Source organism: Dreissena polymorpha, chromosome 11 (genome assembly GCF_020536995.1).
Source record: "Dreissena polymorpha isolate Duluth1 chromosome 11, UMN_Dpol_1.0, whole genome shotgun sequence".
Taxonomy (NCBI): domain Eukaryota; kingdom Metazoa; phylum Mollusca; class Bivalvia; order Myida; family Dreissenidae; genus Dreissena; species Dreissena polymorpha.
In genome coordinates this window covers 61,205,467-61,231,575 of record NC_068365.1, presented here as the reverse complement: position 1 = coordinate 61,231,575, position 26,109 = coordinate 61,205,467, and the positions used below count along the sequence as shown (strand labels likewise).

At 34.4% G+C, this 26,109-nt stretch overlaps 1 non-coding gene across 1 annotated transcript; it reads left to right on the top strand.

Annotated features, from left to right (window-relative positions):
- The first annotated feature begins 6,046 nt into the window (after positions 1–6,046).
- Positions 6,047–6,136, top strand: Trnaf-gaa (transfer RNA phenylalanine (anticodon GAA)). The gene is given in 2 exon segments: positions 6,047–6,083; positions 6,101–6,136. It is a non-coding gene; the product is annotated as a tRNA-Phe (tRNA).
- Positions 6,137–26,109: the final 19,973 nt, after the last annotated feature.

The following is a 26,109-nucleotide window of genomic DNA, read 5'->3' as shown; positions in this document are numbered from 1 at the left end:
GTAATTGTTACGATATTACCCATAGCGCTTCTCCTAGAAAAATTCGCAATGTCTGGAAACACATGTTTATCTATTCGTATCGCACATTCAATTTAATTTAATCTAATTTAATTTAATTAACAACAAAGTTTCGTGGCAACAGATGGCTAGTTACAAATGTAATTTAAATGCTCTAATGAATGGTGTTCCAAAAAAAGATTGTGAACATTAAGATTGTATCCATTACGATAATGAACCGAATGTCATTATACTTCATTTATTCATTTCAATCTAGACCTTTGTAATGCATTGTGTTGTATGACAATACACTGACTTGTATAAAATTTTGATATTGCTTGCACAGCACTCACCTTCTATAACATACATGTACATTGTTTACACATCGACTTTAGGGTAATTCATGAAACGGATTTTATGTTTAAAATGCGTCAAACTACTAAAATACAGAACCAGGAATTTACTATTTAACTGAGTAAGGTAGAATATATTTTATTTTTAATATATTGAATAACTTGAACGGATACGCAGAACAGATAGTTAACCCATTTATGCCTAACGGCTAGAAAAAGGCCTTGGCAAACAGCGTACACCCAGATGAGACGCCGTCTCATCTGGGTGTGCGCTGTTTGCTTAAAGGAATTTCTGTAAGAAATATTCTAAATATAGAAATAAATATACTAGACATCCCTAATCTTGGAAACAAATTGATCCAATTCAGAAGGATGGGAGAGTCCACTAGGCATAAATGGATTAAGGGCATTGCGAGTTGACAAATCATTAAACGGTATTTTGGAACGAAAATGTATCACAAAAATACGAACTATCATTGAACACGCCATATAAAAGTGAGAAATAATAAATGGCATGTTCATATCAACACTTTGATTATTTAAAAAAAACATGTAGTATTGGGTGTATTCAGTTATTGAATGATGTAAAATGAATGATGTATTTTATACTTTATATAAGCAATCCTCGTAGTTTCACAAAATATAACGAAAACAACAGAACTCTCCAACTTATTAAATCGTTTCGTATTTTAGCGCTTTATCATTTTCAGGTTTTTAAATCGTGAAAGATGCATATAATGGCTATTTTAGAGCATGGTAAATGTTCAGAATTACTGTTTCCTCACAAATATCAAAACTAAAACAAAAAATTGCGAATCTGAAACAACTTTTTTTAATTTTGTCAATTTACCAAAACGTGAAAAGGCCACTTTAAGTTAATATGTTAGTGAAACAAACCCTCAACAACATATATAATAATAAAAATTCATACCATTTGCATCGACATCGCTGTATAACAACGTTTTGGTACGTTGTCTGGATGATATATCTTGTTGTTAATCTGGATTATAACCAGTTTGTACTTTAATACATTTTCAAAAACAAAAAACACTTTTTTTTGCCAGAGATACAATATTAAAATCATATTCACCTACAATTTAAAATCTTTCAATGAATAAGGAATTTAGTTAAAACTTAATGGCCTGCATTTCATTGTGCCTCAGCAAGTTTTAATTCTGTTGTGTTGCTGAATTTTATTGAGTTTTTTTCACAGTATACACAATAAGCATCATGTTTGATTTTTAGCTCATCTATTTTTTGAAAAAAAATTATGAGCTATTGTCATCACCTTGGCGTCGGCGTCTGCGTCGGCGTCGGCGTTGGCGTCCGGTTAAGTTTTGCGTTTAGGTCCACTTTTCTCAGAAATTATCAATGCTATTGCATTCAAACTTGGTTCACTTACTTACTATCATGAGAGGACTGGGCAGGCAAAGTTAGGTAACACTGGCGTGCAATTTGACAGAATTATGTGCCCTTTTTATACTTAGAAAATTGAAAATTTTGGTTAAGTTTTGCGTTTAGGTCCACTTTTCTCAGAAAGTATCAATGCTATTGCATTCAAACTTGGTACACTTACTTTCTATCATTAGGGGACTGGGCAGGCAAAGTTAGATAACTCTGGCGTGCATTTTTACAGAATTATGTGCCCTTTTTATACTTAGAAAATTGAAAATATTTGGTTAAGTTTGGTGTTTAGGTCCATTTTATTCCGTAAGTATCAAAGCTATTGTTTTCATACTTGCAACACTTACTAACTATCATAAGGGAATGTGCACACAAATATTTATTTTTATTATTTTATGTTTGAAATACCGTCCAACCATCGCACCCAAGAATCCCCCCCACCCCCCCCCCACCCCCATGTTGTTTTTTTTCCCATTTTTGGAAAATAATGTAATAAATGTCCACACCCCCACACTATACACCCCTCTTCACTCCACCCCTCCCTCCTTTGTGATTGAAAATGAGAGTCCCTTCACCTTTAAAAAGAAAATAGATGAGCGGTCTGCACCCGCAAGGCGGTGCTCTTGTTTTAAATTCATTTCTTATCATTTATCTTGTTAACTTACTATGATAATCACACATCGTTTGGCTATCGGTTTCTTATAATAAATAAATGACCACATGGTGTAACACTGGTTCTCTTCTGTTGGTGCTGGATTGTGTATATAAAAATGGTTAATGACACGTTTCCTATAAAGAAGTAAAACTAATCCTTGAATATGTGGTTAATTAAGACTAACCGATCTTAGAAAAAAGATTCACATTGAATGCTTGATGCAACTATACATCAATGATAGACTTTTTAATAAAACAGCTTGAAATTATACCTGATTGAACATGGCAGAAAAAACAACAACATTCCTACACGACCATATTACATGATACCGACGTCTATATTGTAAATGTTTTGTATATCATATTCTGAGGACGAAATATAATGCACAGTCAAAATAGCTCCCATAAGTAGATTGTATGATATTCTTTAAACACAACGTCTATGCATATGCACTGGACATTTTAATTCTTAACATGGAATGAGCTACTACGTATTTGTTTGTTATCGTGATAAAACACTGAGTCTTTGTGTAAAAAACATGAACAATTATCAAATAAGTGACGTACTACTAACTCTTATTAGTTCAAAACATAAAAAACAACATAATACTGGTTCTCGACTTAGTTGACTTAATACGAACACATGACATTTTTTATGATAGCATGCATAGGTCACGTTGTGAGCCGTATTACAACTAAGGTTAATCCATGATACAATTTGCAGTATATTATAATGGTATATTATACCATGACATATAATACCATCACGTAAGTTTCCACGAACAGATGGTATTGATATAAACAACAATTAATTTTATAAAATATTTTCTCATCTCTATATTTCTACATATGTCTACAAGAACAATAATACGTGATAGAAGAATAAACAAGAAACTGTACTGAGTGAACGTACTAATTCTTTTTACATTATGATGGATCGAATATTGTTTGGATATACTGCCACTTCGTATGATGCTTATGTGTATCAATGTTTAAAACCTTTAGAATAGTAAAACTTTAAGTACGTCCAATATCATGCGGTTTGTTTCAGTTCACAGTATCAAGCAATCTATTAAACAACAAATATCGAAATATTTTGCTTTCTAAAATGGTAATGCTGATTGTTTTTTTGCATCCGAGCCTTATACAAGTTTTAAATATTCCGCTATATGAAAATTTAGGGGAAACAAAAGTGAACATAGATTGAGAATAACATCATTTATAAACGATAAGTAGAAAACATTAAAAACTAAAACTTCGAGACAAAACATAAATTGATATGAAGTTGCTCGGAACTTCATGAAACATTAAAATACATAAGACAATCAACATAAATGTATAAACAAAAGTTTTTAAACAGATTCATAACGCCATTAAAAAAATGATCAAAAGCATAAAAGGAAATACGTCATAATGAAATACGTTTACATTTTTCATGATTATGGATTTTACACGATTGGAAGTTCTGGGGGCTTGAACTCATTACATCTTGTTTTTTTTAACCACGCATCTTTATGACAAATAGTTGTTTATAAGCAGATAAGCAATTTATGTACGAAAATTAATTCGATTATAATACAATCTGCTACATATTTTATGAAACTAAACTGATAAGCTAACCTAAACATTTGCTTTAGTTTGAGACCGTTTTTCTTTTACACTGAGCAGTGGTGTCGCAAATTTTGTTGTTGTTCTATATACGGATCAGAGAGTTTTTTTTAAGGTTAAGAATGATTATTGAACACTTATTAAACTGATACATTTCACTAAAAAGAAAATCGTTAGATTTCGTTCAAATGTTTTTCAATAAACAGCCCTTTAAGACATGTTCTCCCCCCCCCCCCCCACATATCTACCATTACATCCAACCACAAATAACGCTTTGTTTACTTGTACATAATAAGAAGGTTATACGCTATCATTCGAATACTTTTTAATTTTAAATAATCATTAAACGGAAAGCCTTTATTATGATACATATGACTAGTAAATTCTTGGAAAGTAAATTTTATGTTAGATCTTGTGTAAAGAGTTTAAGTTTCCTATAAAAGGAAATATGAATATATTTAAAATGAAATAATTAACTAATAAAAAAGCGCCTCAATGAAATGACATAACATAATATTGTAATTTGTTTATTAAACCTCCTAAAAAAGTGATTTCTAATAGGCCTTTGATCTTAGAACTTATTCTAAGTTTCGGACACTTAATTTTCGGACAGCTCCTAATTTTGCCGAAATAATTTTTTTTTCGTGGCTCAAAATGTTTGTGATATAAAGGTTTTCGTCCAGGAAATATGAATATATTTCAAATGAAATAAAGAACTTATAACAAAGCGTCATCAATAAAATGACATGTACATAATAATTTTTTTTAATTATCAACTATCATCAAACAATTGATAGCTATTTAATAGGCTTTTGATCTTAATTTATTGAAATTACTCTAAGCTTTCGGACATCTCCTTTTTTTACAATTATTATTTTTCGTGATTCTTAATTTTTGGTCATCAGCGTTTTCGTCCTAAAGTGATGACTGTAAATATTCGGACAGTTTTTTAACAATAATAATTTACCACAATTCTGCCTATTTGCGCTTATCTGGTGACACTGTGATCAGGCGTTTTACAACCGGATTAAGGTAATAAAACAAGGTAGACAAATGTCTCAAGGCAACCGACCATTACATTTTGCGTAATTGGGTAAATATATATGTATACCGGTACTAGACAATGGTGTCACCCCACAGCTTAAAGGGAAACATATGTTAAAGTAATTTATGCTTTACAGCGCTGTATGTTACAAGCACGTGCTGTTTTTCGTTAAAACCATTGACGCTCTGCACGTATCCGATCGTGAATGCATTTTTAAAATATCTCTTAATTATCAAATACATGTATTTTGCCTCTTTGTATTTTCGGACACCTGTATTCTTAAAATATTTGTTTATTAAAATGTTCTGAAACGAAACAAATAACTATTTTAGTTACCGCATAAAATATATTGGTATAGTTCCTGGTTCGGAATACTAAGAAATGTAACATTGAACTACTTTTCTGATTTTGATAGATTTGTATTAAACTATTGTAAGCATTTCATTGGCGTCGCCCTGGAAGCGGCGACTAGTATGTAATGGATTTTTTTCGCTTATGGGAGGATAAGTTATTTTACGGATCAATGTATATATTTTTGTTTTAAGAATATCTTGCATAGTGGTGTTTTTTTGTGTGTAAATTAGTGTAAATAAGTACTGCATTTGTGCCTATTACATGTATTACAACATTTATTGTCAATAATGCAAAGCTAATTGTTTTAATTAATAACTGATCCACAACTGATCACAGAGGAAAGATCACAGGGACTGGGCAAATACGCGAGACTTTCTGTTTTTTTTATAAAAACAAATGATGTTTTGTATAAAATCAAAACATAATCAAAATATATTTATTTTGTGGTTTTTCTAATTTGCTTATTTAGTGGAGAATCAATGTAGTACGATATTTGGCGACCTATCGCGCAAGCAAGTTTATTGGAAGGCGAAGTGGTACGATAACGAACAATGTATTAGTTTATTTATAGACATAAAATAACGATCGCTATACACAACTTCACTAAAAAGCAGTACAGAAGAGAATGTCAGCCGGAATAGCTCAGTTGGAAGAGCGTTAGACTGAAGTTTTTTACGTAACCGTCATCTAAAGGCCCCCGGTTCAATCCCGGGTTCCGGCACGAACGTAACATTTCGGCGGCTAAAAATTTTTTCAGACAGGTTAATAAATATAATAAAGCTTTATTTTATGTATACATTTTAAAATCCATTTTACTACAATTGGACATTTTTATTAAAATTAATGGATGCAACGTTGTGACAACGTTAATTAAAATTTCTTACATCACTTAAAAATCTTATAAATATACACGTGTTTTTATATTTACAAATAAATGCAAACACCACATCTATTATCCATGTATTTTTATGGTTGTCTATCATTGGCCTATCCCTACCACATATAGAGCGCGAAGCGCGACACGTATTATTGATTGTAACAATGAGTTGCGATAAAGGAAGCAGCCGCTTATCGAAGAGGAGCTGTGTCCCAGCAACCCGTTTCCCAAGAGTAAAGCACTCCTCGGATTTTTTTTAAGAGCCATATAAAGAGCGCGAAGCGGGACACGTACACGGGCCCTTTAGCATTATCCGACCATTACGTCTATAGTTATCTTCCTTAGAATTTGAGAAATGTTTAAATCCTTGTTCGGAGTCCAAAATTTTCATCCGATTGTTCCCAAACTTTCACAGTTTTTTTTATCAATGAGGACCCAACCCAAAGTTGAAACTCTATATGAGCAATATCGGACCATACGTCCAGAATTATGTCTTTTTGAATTTAAAAATAAAAGTGAAAAACTGCTTGGTTATGTGATTATGTCAACATTTTTCATCAGATTATTTCCAAACTAACAGCGTCTTCATATCAATAAGCATTTTTACCTCATTTAAAATAAGAAACATCGGGACAATAAGTCCAGATTTTTTCTATTAAATTTGACAAAATAAACAATTTCCTCTTGTTTAAAAGATTTCACAACTTTCGTAAAAATCTTTTCAAACTTGTTTTTATATCAGTATTACTCGAACGCTATTGAAAATGATGAATATCGGAGCAATAAATCTATTATGATCTTATACTGAATTTCAAAGTATTGTGAAATGCAGCTTCTTTATACAATTAACAGTTTTCATTCATTTTTTTTAAACTTTTGCAGTGTTTTCATATCAATGAGTAATCTACCCCTATCGTAAATGAGCAGCGAAAGAATAAGTTCAGAATCATCTCCCCTTGAAGTTGAGAAAAATATGAAATTACGGTTACAAGATGAAGCAGATTTTTTAAAACCTAAACAGTTCTGTTCCATTAATGAAAACTGCACACGGATACCGGTAAAAAAGGAAATCAATGTATATAAAATGAACTATAAAATATTTGGGAGTTTCAACACAAAATCATAGGTAATGGTTAGTTGGGGTTATTACACAACATCATTAATACTGGTTATTTGGGGGTTATAACACAAATCATAGATAATGGTTATTCCAGTATCTTTTTCTATTTCGTTTAAAATAATCGGCCAATATTTTAATTTTTACAGTAGAAAAAAAATCGTTCCATGTAACTATATTGAGTGCCTTTTACACTGAAATTCCGCTTTGCATCAATACTTATCTTGTCTTTATCTTAAATGAAAGACAAGGTACTGTTACAAAAACACCTCATATAGGAAATAAACAGAAAAGGCATGTCGTAAATTGCTAAATTATAACTTTTCCAAAAGGTTCTAATTTAAACCTCCTAAAATTTCTGTAAGCGGACCCTATTTGAATAAAATATATTAACATAAGTGAATCTCTTAAGTATTGTACAACAATGAATGCATATTACATTCACTTATACGGATTTTGTTTACAGCGAATATGAATGAAACCAATTCCATTCGATTATTTAATAAACCTGATTAACCGAGAATCATGTTTTATTCATTCTTTGTATGTCATCATTTCGTTTATCAGGGGGGCACGCGTATACGGGAGCTTACCGCGTGTAAGTGAGAAAGTTGTTGCAAAACTTCAAAGATGGCGTCGTTTAAGTGTTTTTCGTGAAGGAGCAGCGGATATTTTCACCCGGTAAGCCAGTTTATATTTATATTTCTTTTAAATGAATAAGCCCTTTCGGCTCTACGGTGTTTGTGCTCCCCTCGGTTTTTTGTTTCAAAACCGTAGACGTCGGAATAAAAAAGTTATTTAAGCAAAACCGTCGACAAATTTGTTGTTTAATTTCTTGACCTTCGAGCTGTTGGATGTTCGAATATCATTTTCTCTCATAATAAACAGTATTTGTGCATGTGTACAGTAAAATATAACATAAATCACGAATATTTTATTATCTGGACGCGTTGTTATGTCTATTAATTCATTTAATGCCGAATTATAACGGGTTAACCCCCATTTTTGGAACTAAACTTCCTTTAAAGCACATTTTGGGACCTGACTTCCAATTGATAAACAGCTCTTTCCTATGTTACAAGGTTTTATGCGAAATAACTTTCGTGAATGAATTTCGCATTGGTCTTGAAAAACATTTTCACTTCAAGAAATCAAGAGTTTTCTTTTTTCGATTAATTGTTGTATTATTAATTTGTATTATTATATGTTTTATCGCGTACTTAACGCTAACATTTAGTGTGTGTAATATGAGGCATTCGACGGTAACACAGTGTAATTCTTACCTGTTTATTTTAACACATAATATGGACATACTTATGTTTGAATATGCATCCATCGGAATACTATGCTTACTATTTCCAGATATCTAGACGCCAGTTATATATGTTGAGGATGCCAAGATTAATAAAGACGGCGTAACGAAGTGTGTACCGCTCTAGAATGCGATAGGTACATGAAAACCCACCAATCAAACAAAACAGATTACGTCGAAGAACCTTTCCAAACAATCACATATACGTGCAATAAAAGTGTAATGAAAAACAGAAGAGGGTAAAGCCGGTTTGATACTAGTATAAGGTTGATGTAACCAAATACTGCCATTGTTGCGATTCGGAATACATGAAGCAATTTGGAATACCTGACATCTGCTTAGATGATGCATATCGGTGGATGTTTTTTGAATATAAATTGTTTATTTAATACAATGACATTTGACGCGTTTTACCATAACGATACTGATACATGTATGTGACTTTGATGTGACACATTTTGGACGACCTTCTTTTAAACCAGTTCTGAGTTGGTCACTATATTATAATCGCAAAAAGTAAATTTGTAGTGGATATAAAGATTTGTGCAAATGCAATACACGATATGATTTCAGTAGAAGTGATCAATATTATTTGTATACATGTATGTTTTTTCTGTTTTATACCTATGTGAATAAATATTATTTATGACTGTTGTATTGAGGGAATAAAGTATTGGTTCACTTAGAAAGATTATTTCGTTTGTTCCTAACATTGCCTTCTAATCGTTAGTAATGTTATCGTCAAATGCATAACGAATTAAATCCGACCCAAATCTTTTTTTATCATGTATGTAAGTGCTGAATACAATTGAAAATTTATGCAGATACATCGTAGGAAGAAATGACGTAACACAGATAATGGTTTATTTTTATAACAAAGTGAGAAACTAGCATCATGACATATACGGAATAACGTGTAAGTAGCACTCATAGCAATTATATGTCAGACGTGTCTATGTAGACTTTATAAATAAAACAAAAACACTACAAACATCAGCTGTACATGTTTTGCTATGTTCGTGTTTTTTATTTGCTGTTTTAGTCCGGCTCTGTTGAAGGATTCTTTCTTGCATATTTTACATTTAAACTCATGTGGTCCATGAATGGGGTATGATATCTCAATCCTCCCCTGTTGTAAAATTCCTGATTATATATACTGCAACGAAAGATGCACTTATTTTCGCCCTTTAACCTGCATCATCTGAAAAGACACTAAAATAATGGTTAAAAAAAGTTCATAGCAGAATAAGGTCGACACGTCATAAAATACATGGAATTAATTATAATATTACTGAAATATAATCGTTCTATTATCACGTACATCAGCCACCACACAACTCATCTTCTGGAAATTAGGTGAATTGATTCAATTGGTCGGCAGGTTTTTCGAACAGCGTTATTGTTATTCTACAGTAAGTAACGTGATTAAGAAAACACTTATATTGCACCACGTAACATGCTATAAAACTATAATATTGAAGTACACATATACACTTTATTTAAGATGGGTAGGTATATCATGTCAAGCTCTTTTAAATATGAAAGAGCTGTTTGTCTTTTGAAAGTCAGGTCCCAAAATGTGCTTAAAAGGAAGTCAGTTCCAAATAAGGGGGTTAAACCAATAATGTTTGCCAATAAATAAATTATCAGTGATAAAAACGGCGTCGGTAAAATAAAATAATCATGATTTTATTTATATTTTACTGTTCACGTGTGTCAATACTGTGTATTATAAGAGAAAATGATATTTGTACATCCAATTTTCTCGAACGTCCCGTAAGTAGACAACAGATTTGTGGACGGTTTTCCTTCAATAACTTTTTTATCCCGACGTCTACGATCTTGAAACAAAAAACCGAGGGAAGCACACACACCGGAGATCCGAAACGGCGTATTCATTTAAAAAAATTATAAATACAAAGGGGCCTACCGGGTGAAAATATCCTCCCTTCCTTTAAGAAAATCCAACAAACGACGCCATCTTTGAAGTTTTGCAACAACTTTCTCACTTAAACGCGGTAAGCTCCCGTATACGCGTGCCCCCTGGTTTATATAACGAGTATATTGTAAAATATGTCATATATGACGTTCGCAAAGGAACCAATTATATGATTTAAATGGTTGTCAAATGCTGTAATATAAGCTGCAGACCCAATTGTTTGATCTATTGATATGTGCTGTTTTAAATTCACATAATTGCCTTGCTGACAATCACCTTAGTAATATAGTAAACGCTAGCTCTTCATTATTGCAATTCTGTTTAATTGGAAATATACACCCGGCGAGACACTATTTCAACGGAAAACCCATGCATGCTAGATGACATTTTAAGTGTCTTTAGGTCTGGTTTGTTCATTTTGAGCTTAATTATTTTCTGAACGTTCGAACTTTGTATCGTTTAACACCCACTTTACGTATTGACGCTAGTTCTGCGTCGCTGCAATTTTGTTGGCAACTTCCGTGAAAAAACTTTATCGTTGGAAACTGTATGCACATATTTTGCATGCGATCATAAGTCTAAGCAAATTAAAACCATATTTAGATTTGTTTGGTTATGCAAAACACCGTTACATATAAAACAATCATACATATATAACTAGAAAAATGCCGCGACAGAGGCCGACGCGTATCCCCACCCCAAATAGATGTTATATTAACAGGCAATTTTGGATGGGCAAGGTCAATTTTTGTGGGGCTCCGAGGTGGGTAATGTGGACATGGATGGTCGAGATAGACCGTGTTGTCATAAGAGATGTTGAGTATTTATTTTAATTCAATTGGTCAATAAATGAAGAAATTATGTGAAAACACAATTTTGGGTGGGCGTGGTCTATGTGGGCTGGCTGCCCCAGGGTTGGTAATGGGGTCATGCATAGTTGAAATTGACCGTATTGTCATAAAAGACGTTCCGTATCAATTAGAAGTGAATCGGTGTAGGCATGAAGAAGTTAATGCAAAGTAACCTTACACAAGTGAGTGAAAATCTCTGACCCAGCCTCACCCCAACCCTCATTACGTTTGACCCAGGGGTCAGATCAAAATTCCAAATAGCGCACTTTCGCACATATGCTCATAGCTACCATGTGAATAAGTTTCATGGTGATTGTGCTAATAGTGTAGGAGGAGATAGTGGCCAGGACGGACACACGGCGGAGATAACCACATAATCCCCCCGCTTCAATTTGGAGCGTGGGGATAATCAATGACAAATAAGAATCAAACTACTGACAGTACTGGTGTGACGATGCTTGTGAAGAGGATGGATATAAAAGCATCAATTTTAAGTTTATCTTCATCACCACAATTGTGTATGTGGGTACACAAATTTTGGGTACGAAAAAAAGTTGGGTGCGAAAATATTAAGTACAAAAAATTATGCAAAAAAAATTGGGTACGAAAAAAACTTTTGTAGGAACAAAAATTTGGGTAGAAAAAAATTGTGAACGAAAAAAATTGGGTACGACAAAAATGTGGCTACGACAAAAAATGAAGGTGCGAAAAAAAATTAAGGTCGAAAAATGTTGGTTACGAAGAAAAATTTGGAGAACGGGGCATATAGGGTAGGAAAAAAAGATGGTACAAAAAAAAAAGCTGGGTTCGAAAATAAATTGGGTACGAACAAAAAATGGAAACGAAAAATTTTGGGTACGAAAAAAAAAGTTCGGGGGTACGGGGAAGAAGTACCCGTGGACCTCTCGATAAATTTGAAAGAGGACGGGAACCAAGCTGCCTTTACCTTTATCTATGGCCCTGGGGTGGGTAATGTGGACATGGATGGTCTAGATATACCGTTGTCATAAGAGGTGTTGGTGAATAATTGTTGAATAAATGAAGACGTTATGTTAAAACACAATTTTAGGCCACACCCCACCCCCATTGTCCACTATATCCTCCTACACTATTACCACTAGAACCTGGAAACTTACACACATGGTAGCTATGAGCATATGTGCGACGGTGCACTATTTGGAATTTTGATCTGACCCCTTGATCAAAAGTTATTATAATCTGCGTCGTATGTTGTTAGTACAATGATTTTTTTTACCCATTTTACCCAATTATTTACCCATAACATTTGACCTAGGGGTCAGAACAAATTTCCAAATAGCTCACCGTCGCTCATTTGCTCATAGCTACCATTTGTGTAAGTTTCAAGGTTCTAGTGCTCATAGTGTTGGAGAAGATATTTGCCAGGACAGCGGAGATCAATACAATTTCCCCATGCTTTTAAAAGCATGATTTATTGAAAATTACATGTGAAACAAACACATTAAAATTTGAATTCCTGCTTTTACATTTACAGAAGGTACAATTTTATTGTCAAAAAAGTTTCCGTAAATCGACATTTTTTAAATATTGGTAAATACAAATTGAAATATTTAAATACAATTAAAATAACTAAGAAAATCGTACTTGAATTGTAACATGGCACGTCTAGAAAAGCAATCAACGCAAAATAGTTTAAACGTTCAAACATAAACTGCAAGGTAATATGTGTTTTCATGTTGACCTCACAATCTAATTTGCATTATCAAATACACGTCATCACTTTGTGATGAATAAGACATAACATATCTTGCGGAAAATTATATATAAACAATATGATCATCTTGCAGAACGTCTGAGTCATATTGCGATAGAGTAACCGTTCGCAGTTTAATAAGCATTGCCTATGTGGAGGATGGCTACAGCGTTATGTTGAAAAGATCCTACACCTTTGAAAAATATCAATGCTGGTTTCACAAAATGCCATTCCTCCTAGCGATAGGTAGGTCACGGGTTCGATCCCCACTATGGGATCGTTTTTTTAGATTTTCCCCATAGACACCTAGTACTGGTTCGAGTACCAGGAAAATGATTCGAGAGCGTTTCAAACAAGCCTTAGGTTTCCTATGCAATCGAGCTAAAATAAATAGATTTGAACTAAGACACACGGTAAATTGAAAAAAAAACAACAAAATTTTGTGTTGCATATTTTAAGTATAAATATATAATTAGTGCTTCATCCACCAGTATTACTTGTACACTGCGTCTTTTCGAAATATGTTTGAAAATAATTACATTTTATTAATTGTTTGTATTTGTTTCAAAGCCTTCGGTGCAGTTGTAGGCGTGTAATGTAATGACTGAAAAACTAAACATTTGTGAATTTTTATCCTTATTGAGTGTTTGTAGAAATGCAAATATTTTGCCTTTCTGAAACTGAAACTGAAACTGGTTTATTTGCTAAAACGCCTATTTCTACGTTAAAACATATTCAATGGCGTTGTACATAATCTATATAAATAAAATATATAAATGGAAAAAATAAAATAAGATAAAAACATAATAAAATTCAACAAATTAAGATATAAGAATTATATACAACTAAAATGTCCATATCACATCTTTAAACCAATTAAGATATAGAATAATAATAAAAATACAGACACATATTAATATGCTAGTAAACTGTCACAAATGTTACTATTTTTAAAGTTCATAGACTTGCTAAAACAATGAGAAATAGTCTTTAAAGAAGTGCGTTTTCAGATTTCTTTTAGAACAATCAATCGAAGAGATTTGTTTCAGACTCAATGGTAGATTATTCACAGTTTTGGTCCAATTGTGCTAAAACTTCTGTCGCTAAATATTTTGCGTTTATTGAATGGCACGGTGAAACACTCGATGCAGGACTCTGAAGATATGGTGGAACGTTGTTGAACTTTTGGTGTTAACAGTTCAATCAAATATGTTGGCGCATTTCCAGTATGACAATTAAACATGTAAGTGAGAATCTTTAAGTTAATTCTTGCTTTAATCGGCAGCCAATATAAATCGTAGAGTGCCTGCTTCGAACTATCTCTTCTTTTACGATTCAAAACTAATTTAGCGCACATGTTTTGAATTCGTTGTAATTGTGCTAAATCACAGTCAGAAATCTCATACAAAACGACGTTACAATAGTCCAGGTGCGAAATCACAAAGGAGAGAACGAGGGTTGCGGTTGCATCTTGTGTCAGGTATTTGCGAATACTTCAGATCTTAAAAAAAGTTAAAAGAAGGTTAATCATTAAAAAGCGTTTGTTTTTTGTTTTCTTTTTGATGTTTCTTGAATTCGTGCTAAACTTATGATTGCTATACTTTTATCTCTTTGATAATTTATTGCACTTTGTTCTGTGTTTGTTGTAATCGGTGTATGCAGTCTTGAATTTTCCATATAGGGATTTGTATACGTGAACTGTAAAAAAAGATATGCATATATATATATATATATATATATATATATATATATATATATATATATATATATATATATATATATATATATATATATATATATATATATATATATATATATATACACACACACACACACATATGTATATATATATACACACACACATATGTATATATATATACAAACCTCGCCGTTATATTATTCTAAGCCTCGCCTGATATATTACAAAACGATTGGACAGTAACCTGTTATTCTCTATATCAAAATACATCTTTATCTGGACATGTATACTAGATTTAATCAAAGCGCTGTAGGCACTGAAGGCCTGGGGCTAGATTTAGTGTGGTTGGGAAGAAGTATTGTCGCAATTTCTTCCTTTGTCCGAATTTATACTGATTGACCCTAGCGGTTGAGTACAGAAAGCTTAGAGACTGTAAGAAAAGACAATATTTGTGTATATACCACAGTGTACAAAGACTGTGAAGGACTACACGGTACTGGGGGTGGGAACGATAGATATCCTTTTGTTCAACTCTACAAATCTGGTAGAGGTTCGTCTACATAGGCGGTGTAGATATACAACTACAACAACAACAACATGGCCGCAAAAACTGTTAATTGTTGGCGTCAAATAAATCACTTGCAATAGCATGAAATAGCTTTTTATTACGTAATTAACATATCAGGAAAACACTCATATTTGCTTTGTAATGTGTATACAACAGAAAATCCACTTACCCTGATAAAGAACGGTGTACAGATTCTGTTCTTTGTCTCACGTAGACACGGTGCCTATACCACGTGACTTTCGGACCTGTGTTGGGAGAATAAAGCGTGACCCAGTTAACATTTTAAGGATCTCTTTTTAAATATTTCAGCTTTTTGAGAGCCCGCTCATTCGTAAGAGTTTTCTATATGTATCGTGATCTTTTAAAACAAATAAGTATTTTTTTAAATAAAGTGGAACCGCGCGTTTGAACGGTTAAAAAATGTTGGATCAGTGTGGGGACTTTATAATACAAACGCGCGGTTGCGCTTTACTGAAAAAATACTTATTTGTTCAAAAAGATCATGATACCTATAGAAAACTCTCACAAATGAGCGGGCTCTCCACTTTATCCCATCAAAAATTGTTAAATATTAAAAAACAAACATTTAACAATGTTAACTATGTCGCCCTTATTCTCACAACACAGATCTTAAAAAGTCACGTGGTATAGTCACCGTGTAGAACTTTTCGCGCTCGATTTGCGCGCTCGATCTGCGCAGTGAAATGCTATACCCGGTTACTTCGTCTATTTCCGAGAATGCTCGTAAATATTTGTGTTTTTTTTTTTCTGGAATGTCATGTTTGCGCACAATAAAATAGCAATGTTTTAAAATATGTTTATAAATACCAGATATAAGATCCTCAAAAAATGTCTCAGAAAAATATTCTTCTTACCTTCTCCGTAAACACATCTTTTCGGCTTATACCGTCAAGTAAGGAACTTATTCTCGCATGAATATGTAAACAATAAAAACAGGCGTAGCCAATGCTTAACAATTTTGCTTCAATGATATTTTTTTGAAACGTTTTATGACACTGTTAGATTACATAGTGATGTTCTGTATTTAAAAGCCGAGTCATTGAGATCTGCGAAGAGCTACTTTTATTGCGCACGAATTAAGTGGTAATTCGGACTTTTGGGAATTTGGTTTTTTGCAGCCAGCCAATTCTGACTGTATCAGAAATGTGTATCATTACTATGGCATTGGGGCTTTGCCCCAGGCCAAAAATAACTTGGAACACATTTACAACTATTTGTGCCACGCCTATGAGTAGCACGTGGTAGTTTGAACGCACAGGTCATACTTTGACATACTTTGACTTCAAAGGTCGACATGTGGCAAGGATTCAACCCTCTCCATCTGTAGCCTTAAAGTGGGTATAAATCAACCGTCCCTGATACCATTTATTATAATAGTATATTCCTTTAAATACGATTTAAATATCATCCATCAAAATGGAATTCGTATTTAAGAGTATTACATGATAAGTATTGATGCAAAGCATCAAAGGGCGTCGGGAATTTCAGTGTAAAAGGCACTCAATGAAGTTACATGGAACGATTTTTTTCTACTGTAAATATTAATATATTGGCCGAATATTTTAAACAAAATAGAAAAAGATACTGGTATAACCATTATCTATGATTTTGTGTTATAACGCCCATATCACCACTGTCTATGATTTTGTTTTATAATCTCCAAAATAACCATTATCAAAGATTTTGTGTTGTAACCCCCAAATATTTCATAGTTCATTGTATTTACATTGGTTTCCTTTTTTACTGGCATCCGTGTGCAGTTTTCATTAATGGAACCGAACTGTGTAGGTTTAAAAAAATCTGATTTATCTTGTAAGCGTTATTTCATATTTTTCTCAAGTTCAAGGGGAGATGATTCTGAACTTATTCTTACGTTGCTCATTTACGATAAGGATTGAGTACTCATTGATATGAAAACACTGTGAAAGTTTTAATGTGTTTACGAACCCCCCCCCCCCACACACTCTCACACATAAATTTCATGGGCATAATAAAAACAAAAAAAGTTACAATAAAACAGCATATTTATTTAAACTAAAATGTCTACATCAAAACAAAAAGTAAACATAGAACACAAATAAAATAATTTGATTCTACTGGGTTCGAACCTTGGGCCTCGCACATGCGAAGCGAATGTGTAACCACTACACTACGGAACCGCTTGAAAAATCACCTTCTAACTAAGATATTAATAAGCTATTAATAGTCGGTTTAAATGTAAACCCGGAAGTGTAAACGCTGGATAGTGAGCGAGGTTAAAGGTCCGTACCAAAGAGCCCATACCACTGGCAAGATACGGGTCAGGCATGCGGCCTTCTATATGTGGTTTTTAAAAAACCTGTAGGAGGACTTGATAGTAATGAGACTGGGGTGCTGTGATGGTGCTCCTCATTGATAAGCGGCTGCTTCCTTTATCAAGACTCATTAATACAATTAATAATACGTGTCGCGCTTCGCGCTCTATAGCGCCTTTATTAGTGACTAGGTGGTTGCTAGGATAGTTGAACAAAGAAGTTTTGTTTTCATACAAAAACAGAAAGTTTCACCGGTTCGCGTATTTGCCAGTCCCTGTGATCTTTTATTATTGCCCAGTTTATTAATTAAAATAATTAGCTTTGCATTATTTGCAATAAATGTTGTAGTAAATGTAATAGGCAGAAATGCAGTACTTATTTGCACTAATTTACACAAAAAATCACCACTATGCAAGATATTCTGACAGCAAAAATATATACATTGATCCGTAAATAACTTCTCCCATCAGCGAAAAAAACGTATAACATACTGGTCGCCGCCCTTCAGTGCGACGCCAATGACCAAGAATGTATTAATGAACCGTACCTTGACATACACGATCGGTAGTTATCACTCAGCCGTTGACACCATAATTATAACGATAAATTCTTAATAATTCATATTCTCGTTATGAGAGGTATGTTTAAACTTGAAAAAAATATGTGCACAATCACGTGTTACTTTTATCATGCCTGGATTATTCATTGTTTTTTTGCTGGTTACTGAGTATATTACCATTTTTATACACTATTTTGTCTCGTCGAAACTTTATGACATTTCAGAATTACATCTTTTATTTGCAACACCACAATGTAAGTACATTCTAATGTACTTATATATATATATATATATATATATATATATATATATATATATATATATATATATATATATATTCTTTCAAGGTTCACCTAATTTTAAATGAAGAATTGCATTGCTTATGCATGACTCTTACTGTATACACATTGTACACAATACATGTTATGGGCAGACTAAATTAACTACTGAAAATTATTTATATAACACATGTTTTAGGATTCATATATTTTCCGACGAAAGTTATGCGTACATTGGTCAATATTTTCAAGTAGGTTCAAAGCTCGGAATTTGTTCTGTCAATTAAGAATCTTACTCGCGTTTGTTAAGGAAAAGGATTTATTTTAAAGAGTTAAATTAATGATATATGTTTGATGAATATTTTTTTACTACATATTCTTTCCACAGGGCTTATTACGAAATCGATATTGCGATTTATTCTCAAAATGCCAAGATTATATCAATTATCTTAATATTAAAATTATAACTGTGTATTGTAGTTGGTACTTGTTAAGCCTCATTTCATCGTTCCCTTGACGCTTACATTGAACTTGTAGCTGCGCTCTGGGAAAAACAGACCAAAAGCATGTCCGTGAAGTGTCGTCCAAGATTATCATGTGACACTGTCTGTGAAGTGTCGTACAAGATTATCATGTGACACTGTCCGTGAAGTGTCGTACAAGATTATCATGTGACACTGTCCGTGAAGTGTCGTACAAGATTATCATGTGACACTGTCTGTGAAGTGTCGTACAAGATTATCATGTGACACTGTCCGTGAAGTGTCGTACAAGATTATCATGTGACACTGTCCGTGAAGTGTCGTCCAAGATTATCATGTGACACTGTCCGTGAAGTGTCTTACAAGATAATCATGTGACACTGTTAGTAAAGTGACGTCCAAGATTATCATGTGACACTGTCCGTTAAGTGTCGTCCAAGATTATAATGTGACACTGTCCGTTAAGTGTCGTCCAAGATTATCATGTGACACTGTCCGTAAAGTGTCGTCCAAGATTATCATGTGACACTGTCCGTTAAGTGTCGTACAAGATTATCATGTGACACTGTCAGTAAAGTGACGTCCAAGATTATCATGTGACACTGTCCGTTAAGTGTCGTCCAAGATTATAATGTGACACTGTCCGTTAAGTGTCGTCCAAGATTATCATGTGACACTGTCCGTAAAGTGTCGTCCAAGATTATCATGTGACACTGTCCGTGAAGTGTCGTACAAGATTATCATGTGACACTGTCCGTGAAGTGTCGTACAAGATTATCATGTGACACTGTCCGTGAAGTGTCGTACAAGATTATCATGTGGCACTTTCCGTAAAGTGTCGTACAAGATTATCATGTGACACTGTCCGTGAAGTGTCGTACAAGATTATCATGTGACACTGTCCGTTAAGCGTCGTACAAGATTATAATGTGACACTGTCCGTTAAGTGTCGTCCAAGATTATAATGTGACACTGTCCGTGAAGTGTCGTACAAGATTATCATGTGACACTGTCCGTGAAGTGTCGTACAAGATTATCATGTGGCACTTTCCGTGAAGTGTCGTACAAGATTATCATGTGACACTGTCCGTGAAGTGTCGTCCAAGATTATAATGTGACACTGTCCGTTAAGTGTCGTACAAGATTATCATGTGGCACTGTCCGTTAAGTGTCGTCCAAGATTATAATGTGACACTGTCCGTGAAGTGTCGTACAAGATTATAATGTGACACTGTCCGTTAAGTGTCGTCCAAGATTATCATGTGACACTGTCCGTTAAGTGTCGTCCAAGATTATAATGTGACACTGTCCGTAAAGTGTCGTCCAAGATTATCATGTGACACTGTCCGTTAAGTGTCGTCCAAGATTATCATGTGACACTGTCCGTAAAGTGTCGTCCAAGATTATCATGTGACACTGTCCGTTAAGTGTCGTCCAAGATTATCATGTGACACTGTCCGTGAAGTGTCGTACAAGATTATCATGTGACACTGTCCGTGAAGTGTCGTACAAGATTATCATGTGACACTGTCCGTGAAGTGTCGTACAAGATTATCATGTGGCACTTTCCGTAAAGTGTCGTACAAGATTATCATGTGACACTGTCCGTGAAGTGTCGTACAAGATTATCATGTGACACTGTCCGTTAAGTGTCGTCCAAGATTATAATGTGACACTGTCCGTGAAGTGTCGTACAAGATTATCATGTGACACTGTCCGTAATGTGTCGTACAAGATTATCATGTGACACTGTCCGTAAAGTGTTGTCCAAGATTATCATGTGACACTTTCCGTAAAGTGTCGTACAAGATTATCATGTGACACTTTCCGTGAAGTGTCGTCCAAGATTATCATGTGACACTTTCCGTGAAGTGTCGTCCAAGATTATCATGTGACACTTTCCGTGAAGTGTCGTACAAGATTATCATTTGACACTTTTCGTAAAGTGTCGTCCAAGAGTATCATGTGACACTGTCCGTAAAGTGTCGTCCAAGATTATCATGTGACACTGTCCGTAAAGTGTCGTCCAAGATTATCATGTGACACTGTCCGTAAAGTGTCGTCCAAGATTATCATGTAACACTGTCCGTAAAGTGTCGTACAAGATTATCATGTGACACTGTCCGTAAAGTGTCGTCCAAGATTATCATGTGACACTTTCCGTAAAGTGTCGTCCAAGATAATCATGTGACACTGTCCGTAAAGTGTCGTCCAAGATTATCATGTGACACTGTCCGTAAAGTGTCATCCAAGATTATCATGTGACACTGTCCGTAAAGTGTTGTCCAAGCTTATCATGTGACACTTTTCGTGAAGTGTCGTCCAAGATTATCATGTGACACTTTCCGTAAAGTGTCGTACAAGATTATCATGTGACACTTTCCGTAAAGTGTCGTCCAAGATTATCATTTGACACTGTCCGTAAAGTGTCGTCCAAGATTATCATGTGACACTGTCCGTAAAGTGTCATCCAAGATTATCATGTGACACTGTCCGTAAAGTGTTGTCCAAGCTTATCATGTGACACTTTTCGTGAAGTGTCGTCCAAGATTATCATGTGACACTTTCCGTAAAGTGTCGTACAAGATTATCATGTGACACTGTCCGTAATGTGTCGTCCAAGATTATCATGTGACACTGTCCGTAAAGTGTTGTCCAAGCTTATCATGTGACAATTTCAGTAAAGTGTCGGCAAAGATTATCCTGTGACACTTTCCGCTTTATTGTTTTTGGTTTAAAAGAAATTTGTTTCATAGCACAAATCAAGTTTTTTTGCGGAAAGCGCATCATTTTATACATTGCATTGAAATCAACGTCAGTAGATAAACGTCGGTGTGTTATATAAAGGGATCTAACGTTTTTTAAAAATATAAGTTTAAATTTGAAATCATTGCTCAACTGCGCTTCATGCGTAATGCTCTTAGCATAATTGATAAATTAGTTTATTTCTCTAAGCGTTCTAATTTATACAACTTTATATTATATTTTTGTGAACGGACAAATATTATGATGAATGTGTTTACCTTCGTAACAAAATATAGCACGTTATTGGTTAATGTTAGCTGTGTTTTGTGGTTATTGACATCGTGTCATAGCACGTTATTGGTTAATGTTGGCTGTGGTTTGTGTTTTGTGACATCGTGTCAATATAGCACGTTATTGGTTAATGTTGGCCATGGTTTGTGGTTTGTGACATCGTGTCATACACGTTATTGATTAATGTTGGCTGTGGTTTGTGACATCGTGTCAATATAGCACGTTATTGGTTTATGTTGGCTGTGGTTTGTGGTTTGTTGCATCGTGTCATACACGTTATTGGTTAATGTTGGCTGTGGTTTGTGGTTTGTGACATCGTGTCATACACGTTATTGGTTAATGTTGGCTGTGGTTTGTGACCACGTTATTGGTTAATGTTGGCTGTGGTTTGTGACCACGTTATTGGTTAATGTTGGCTGTGGTTTGTGACCAAGTTATTGGTTAATGTTGGCTGTGGTTTGTGGTTTGTGACCACGTTATTGGTTAATGTTGACTGTGGTTTGTGACCACGTTATTGGTTAATGTTGGCTGTGGTTTGTGGTTTGTGAACACGTTATTGGTTAATGTTGGCTGTGGTTTGTGGTTTGTGACCACGTTATTGGTTAATGTTGGCTGTGGTTTGTGGTTTGTGACATAGTGTCATACACGTTATTGGTTAATGTTGGCTGTGGTTTTGACCACGTTATTGGTTAATGTTGGCTGTGGTTTGTGACCACGTTATTGGTTAATGATGGCTGTGGTTTGTGACCACGTTATTGGTTAATGTTGGCTGTGGTTTGTGACCACGTTATTGGTTAATTTTGACTGTGGTTTGTGACCACGTTATTGGTTAATGTTGGCTGTGGTTTGTGGTTTGTGACCACGTTATTTGTTAATGTTGGCTGTGGTTTGTGGTTTGTGACCACGTTATTGGTTAATGTTGGCTGTGGTTTGTGGTTTGTGACATTGTGTCATACACGTTATTGGTAAATGTTGGTTGTGGTTTGTGACCAAGTTATTGGTTAATGTTGGCTGGTGTTTGTGGTTTGTGACCACGTTATTGGTTAATGTTGGCTGTGGTTTGTGACCAAGTTATTGGTTAATGTTGGCTGTGGTTTGTGACCACGTTATTGGTTAATGTTGGCTGTGGTTTGTGGTTTGTGACCACGTTATTGGTAAATGTTGGCTGTGGTTTGTGACCACGTTATTGGTTTATGTTGGCTGTGGTTAGTGGTTTGTGACATCGTGTCATACACGTTATTGGTTAATGTTGGCTGTGGTTTGTGGTTTGTGACATCGTGTCATACACGTTATTGGTTAATGTTGGCTGTGGTTTGTGGTTTGTGACATCGTGTCATAAGTATCTTAATGTTTAAATCACATTTATTAAATATCAGCTTTTTGTATCGTTTTATCTAAAGATATATATCCTGCTAAAATGCATAGCTGAAATAACGTCATTGTCCTTGTTGATGCATCTTTTGTCATGGAAAAAAACTGCAATAGATCACCCCCATTTATAAAATCAAAGCGCTGAAGGCACTGAAGATGTTCGCTATTGCATAATTTAACACGCAATTCATTTTTCAAAATCAATCGCAAGTTTGAAATGAACACACGCCATTCAACTTTATAAAGTGTGTGTCATAGCGCAGGGGTCGAGTTTTGTGTGCACTTTTTATCATCCTTATTATTTCATAGAAATAACTTAGACAAAATAAAAAAAACATGCTTTTTGGACGTTCTGAAAGCATAGAAAGTATGATGAAAATGGTAATGAGAACTTAATATAAAGAAAATTTGCAGACACCATCATACTAAAGGAATATTTTTTCTAATATCAAATAACTATCTCACCAAGAATATAAATTCATAATGAAAGTTCCGTGTTCAAAACTTTTGATTTTTGACAGCATATACAAATTCAAAATATACAATTACGTATCTTGTATATGGAGGAATAAAAGTATATAAACATTGCTGTTTATGCTTTACTTGTTACCCGAGCAGTTCACACGGTGTCAACAACGCTGAAATAAACATAGGTATAGAGCACTAATGCGCTTTTAGGCGTAGCTGTTTTACTCAGTTTTTATCTTAGTGACTTTTACATAACGCCAACAGACACGCATGAATATTTTCGAATATTTCATAAGCTGATTCGAGATAAAACCTCTGAATGTTTGCTACATTACTGCGTATGTGCTCAATTCAAAGGATGTAGCACTCACTGTTCAGTGTAAGGAATTCCGGACTACTCTCTGTATGGTCAAACGACACAAATTGTGGCCCTGTTACAATTACGCGTTAAAATCCATCTCGCAGAATTTCACTTTCGCCTCCAAAATGAGAAAACAATCATTAGCGAAATAGTATAGTGTCACGATAAGAGAAAATCGTTTAATAATCATACCACAATGTTTGCCGTACTTGGTCAGCACGTCTGGCAATCATTCCTAAATGTGTGGATAGGCTGCCATTATTAACAAGTTTGCTATTTTGAATTCAATTTTGTATCAAAACGCATTGTTCTTAAATGTGGCATTTTCAATTCGCAATGAGATTTGTTATGACCCTCGTCATGCGAAAATGGGTCTTATTCCATATGTCTCATTATATAAATAGCCCAGTCAGCTATCTCTCCTTCTGGTAAGGAGAAACATAACATATTGAGTGATTTTATAGCGAACAGCATCGCCTATGGCCTGACTGCGCAAAAGCACATGTTGGGTTTAACAAAAGCTTGCCGAAACGCATAAGACCAATTTTCGCATGACGGCGCTATTGACGTGTGATTTAAATGTGTCGAAAGAAAACTGCGTTTAAATCAAATATCAACATACGATATATTTCGATAGCGAAGAAAGATACTCATAACAAGGCATATGAGGACACATATGAAGTGCTCTCCCGTAATATATTTTTGATCTACTCACACTAATGTGTGGTTTGACAATGCTAACACACATTTCATGCGGTGAATATGCAACTAACAAGTGAAAAACACAACACAATAGTTAAACTTTTGTTTAATGGTATTTCGTTATACGCCGACTACATTTTTAAAAGATATTTATTGTTATAAGTATATTTAATATAATATATTTAGTTGTTTTCGGTTTTAGCGATTATAAAGCATTTTCGGTGTCTATAGTATGCCTGTAGTAATTGATGAACTCATATCCAACTGTCTATGTATTGAGAACTGTGAATATAAACAAGCTCAACCTTCTACTAACCTTCTACCATTGCGTTGCTAGCATCCGTAAATACAAAAGATCGCCGCTATCTGTTGAGAACCAAAGAGCATTTTCCAGAAATACCCGCTGTAGTAGCATGAACGAGGTTACGAAACAGGTCATTCGTATTCGGATTCAGCGATTATCAAACATTTTTTTGTTTTTATCGCTGAAGTTATTGTTGAACTTATGTTCAACGTTTTATAGATTGAGAATATAAATAAGCGTTAACTTTTTCCCGAATCTATTAATAGCCTCAATTTACGGCCTGTACTACGTCATTGAGGTGTATGTGAGAGCGTAACCTATTGCGTTGTTATCACCCGTGGACTTTCCTTTGTTTATTGACAGGCGCATCTATTGATAGCCTCATATTATGAATGGACTGAGCAAAACTACAACGTCATGAAGACGCTGCAGAAATTGGACTATTTTATTCATTCATAAACAATCTCCTCCGCGACACGTACAATACGATCATTGTTTATTGATTCTTTTCGATAAAAGCACCGTTCGAAACTATTGCATTTAACACGATATTAATATCATGTTTCCATTTGTGAATGAGTATAGTTGGAGAACTCAAACCTCTTGCATAAATTAAACAACTCTTTCTCGCGCGGATACGCATAGTAAGCGGGTATTGGGCTCCTAGTAGCTAAGGAGTATCGACCTGAATTTTAGACTAACCACCTTAGACGGTCGTTAAGC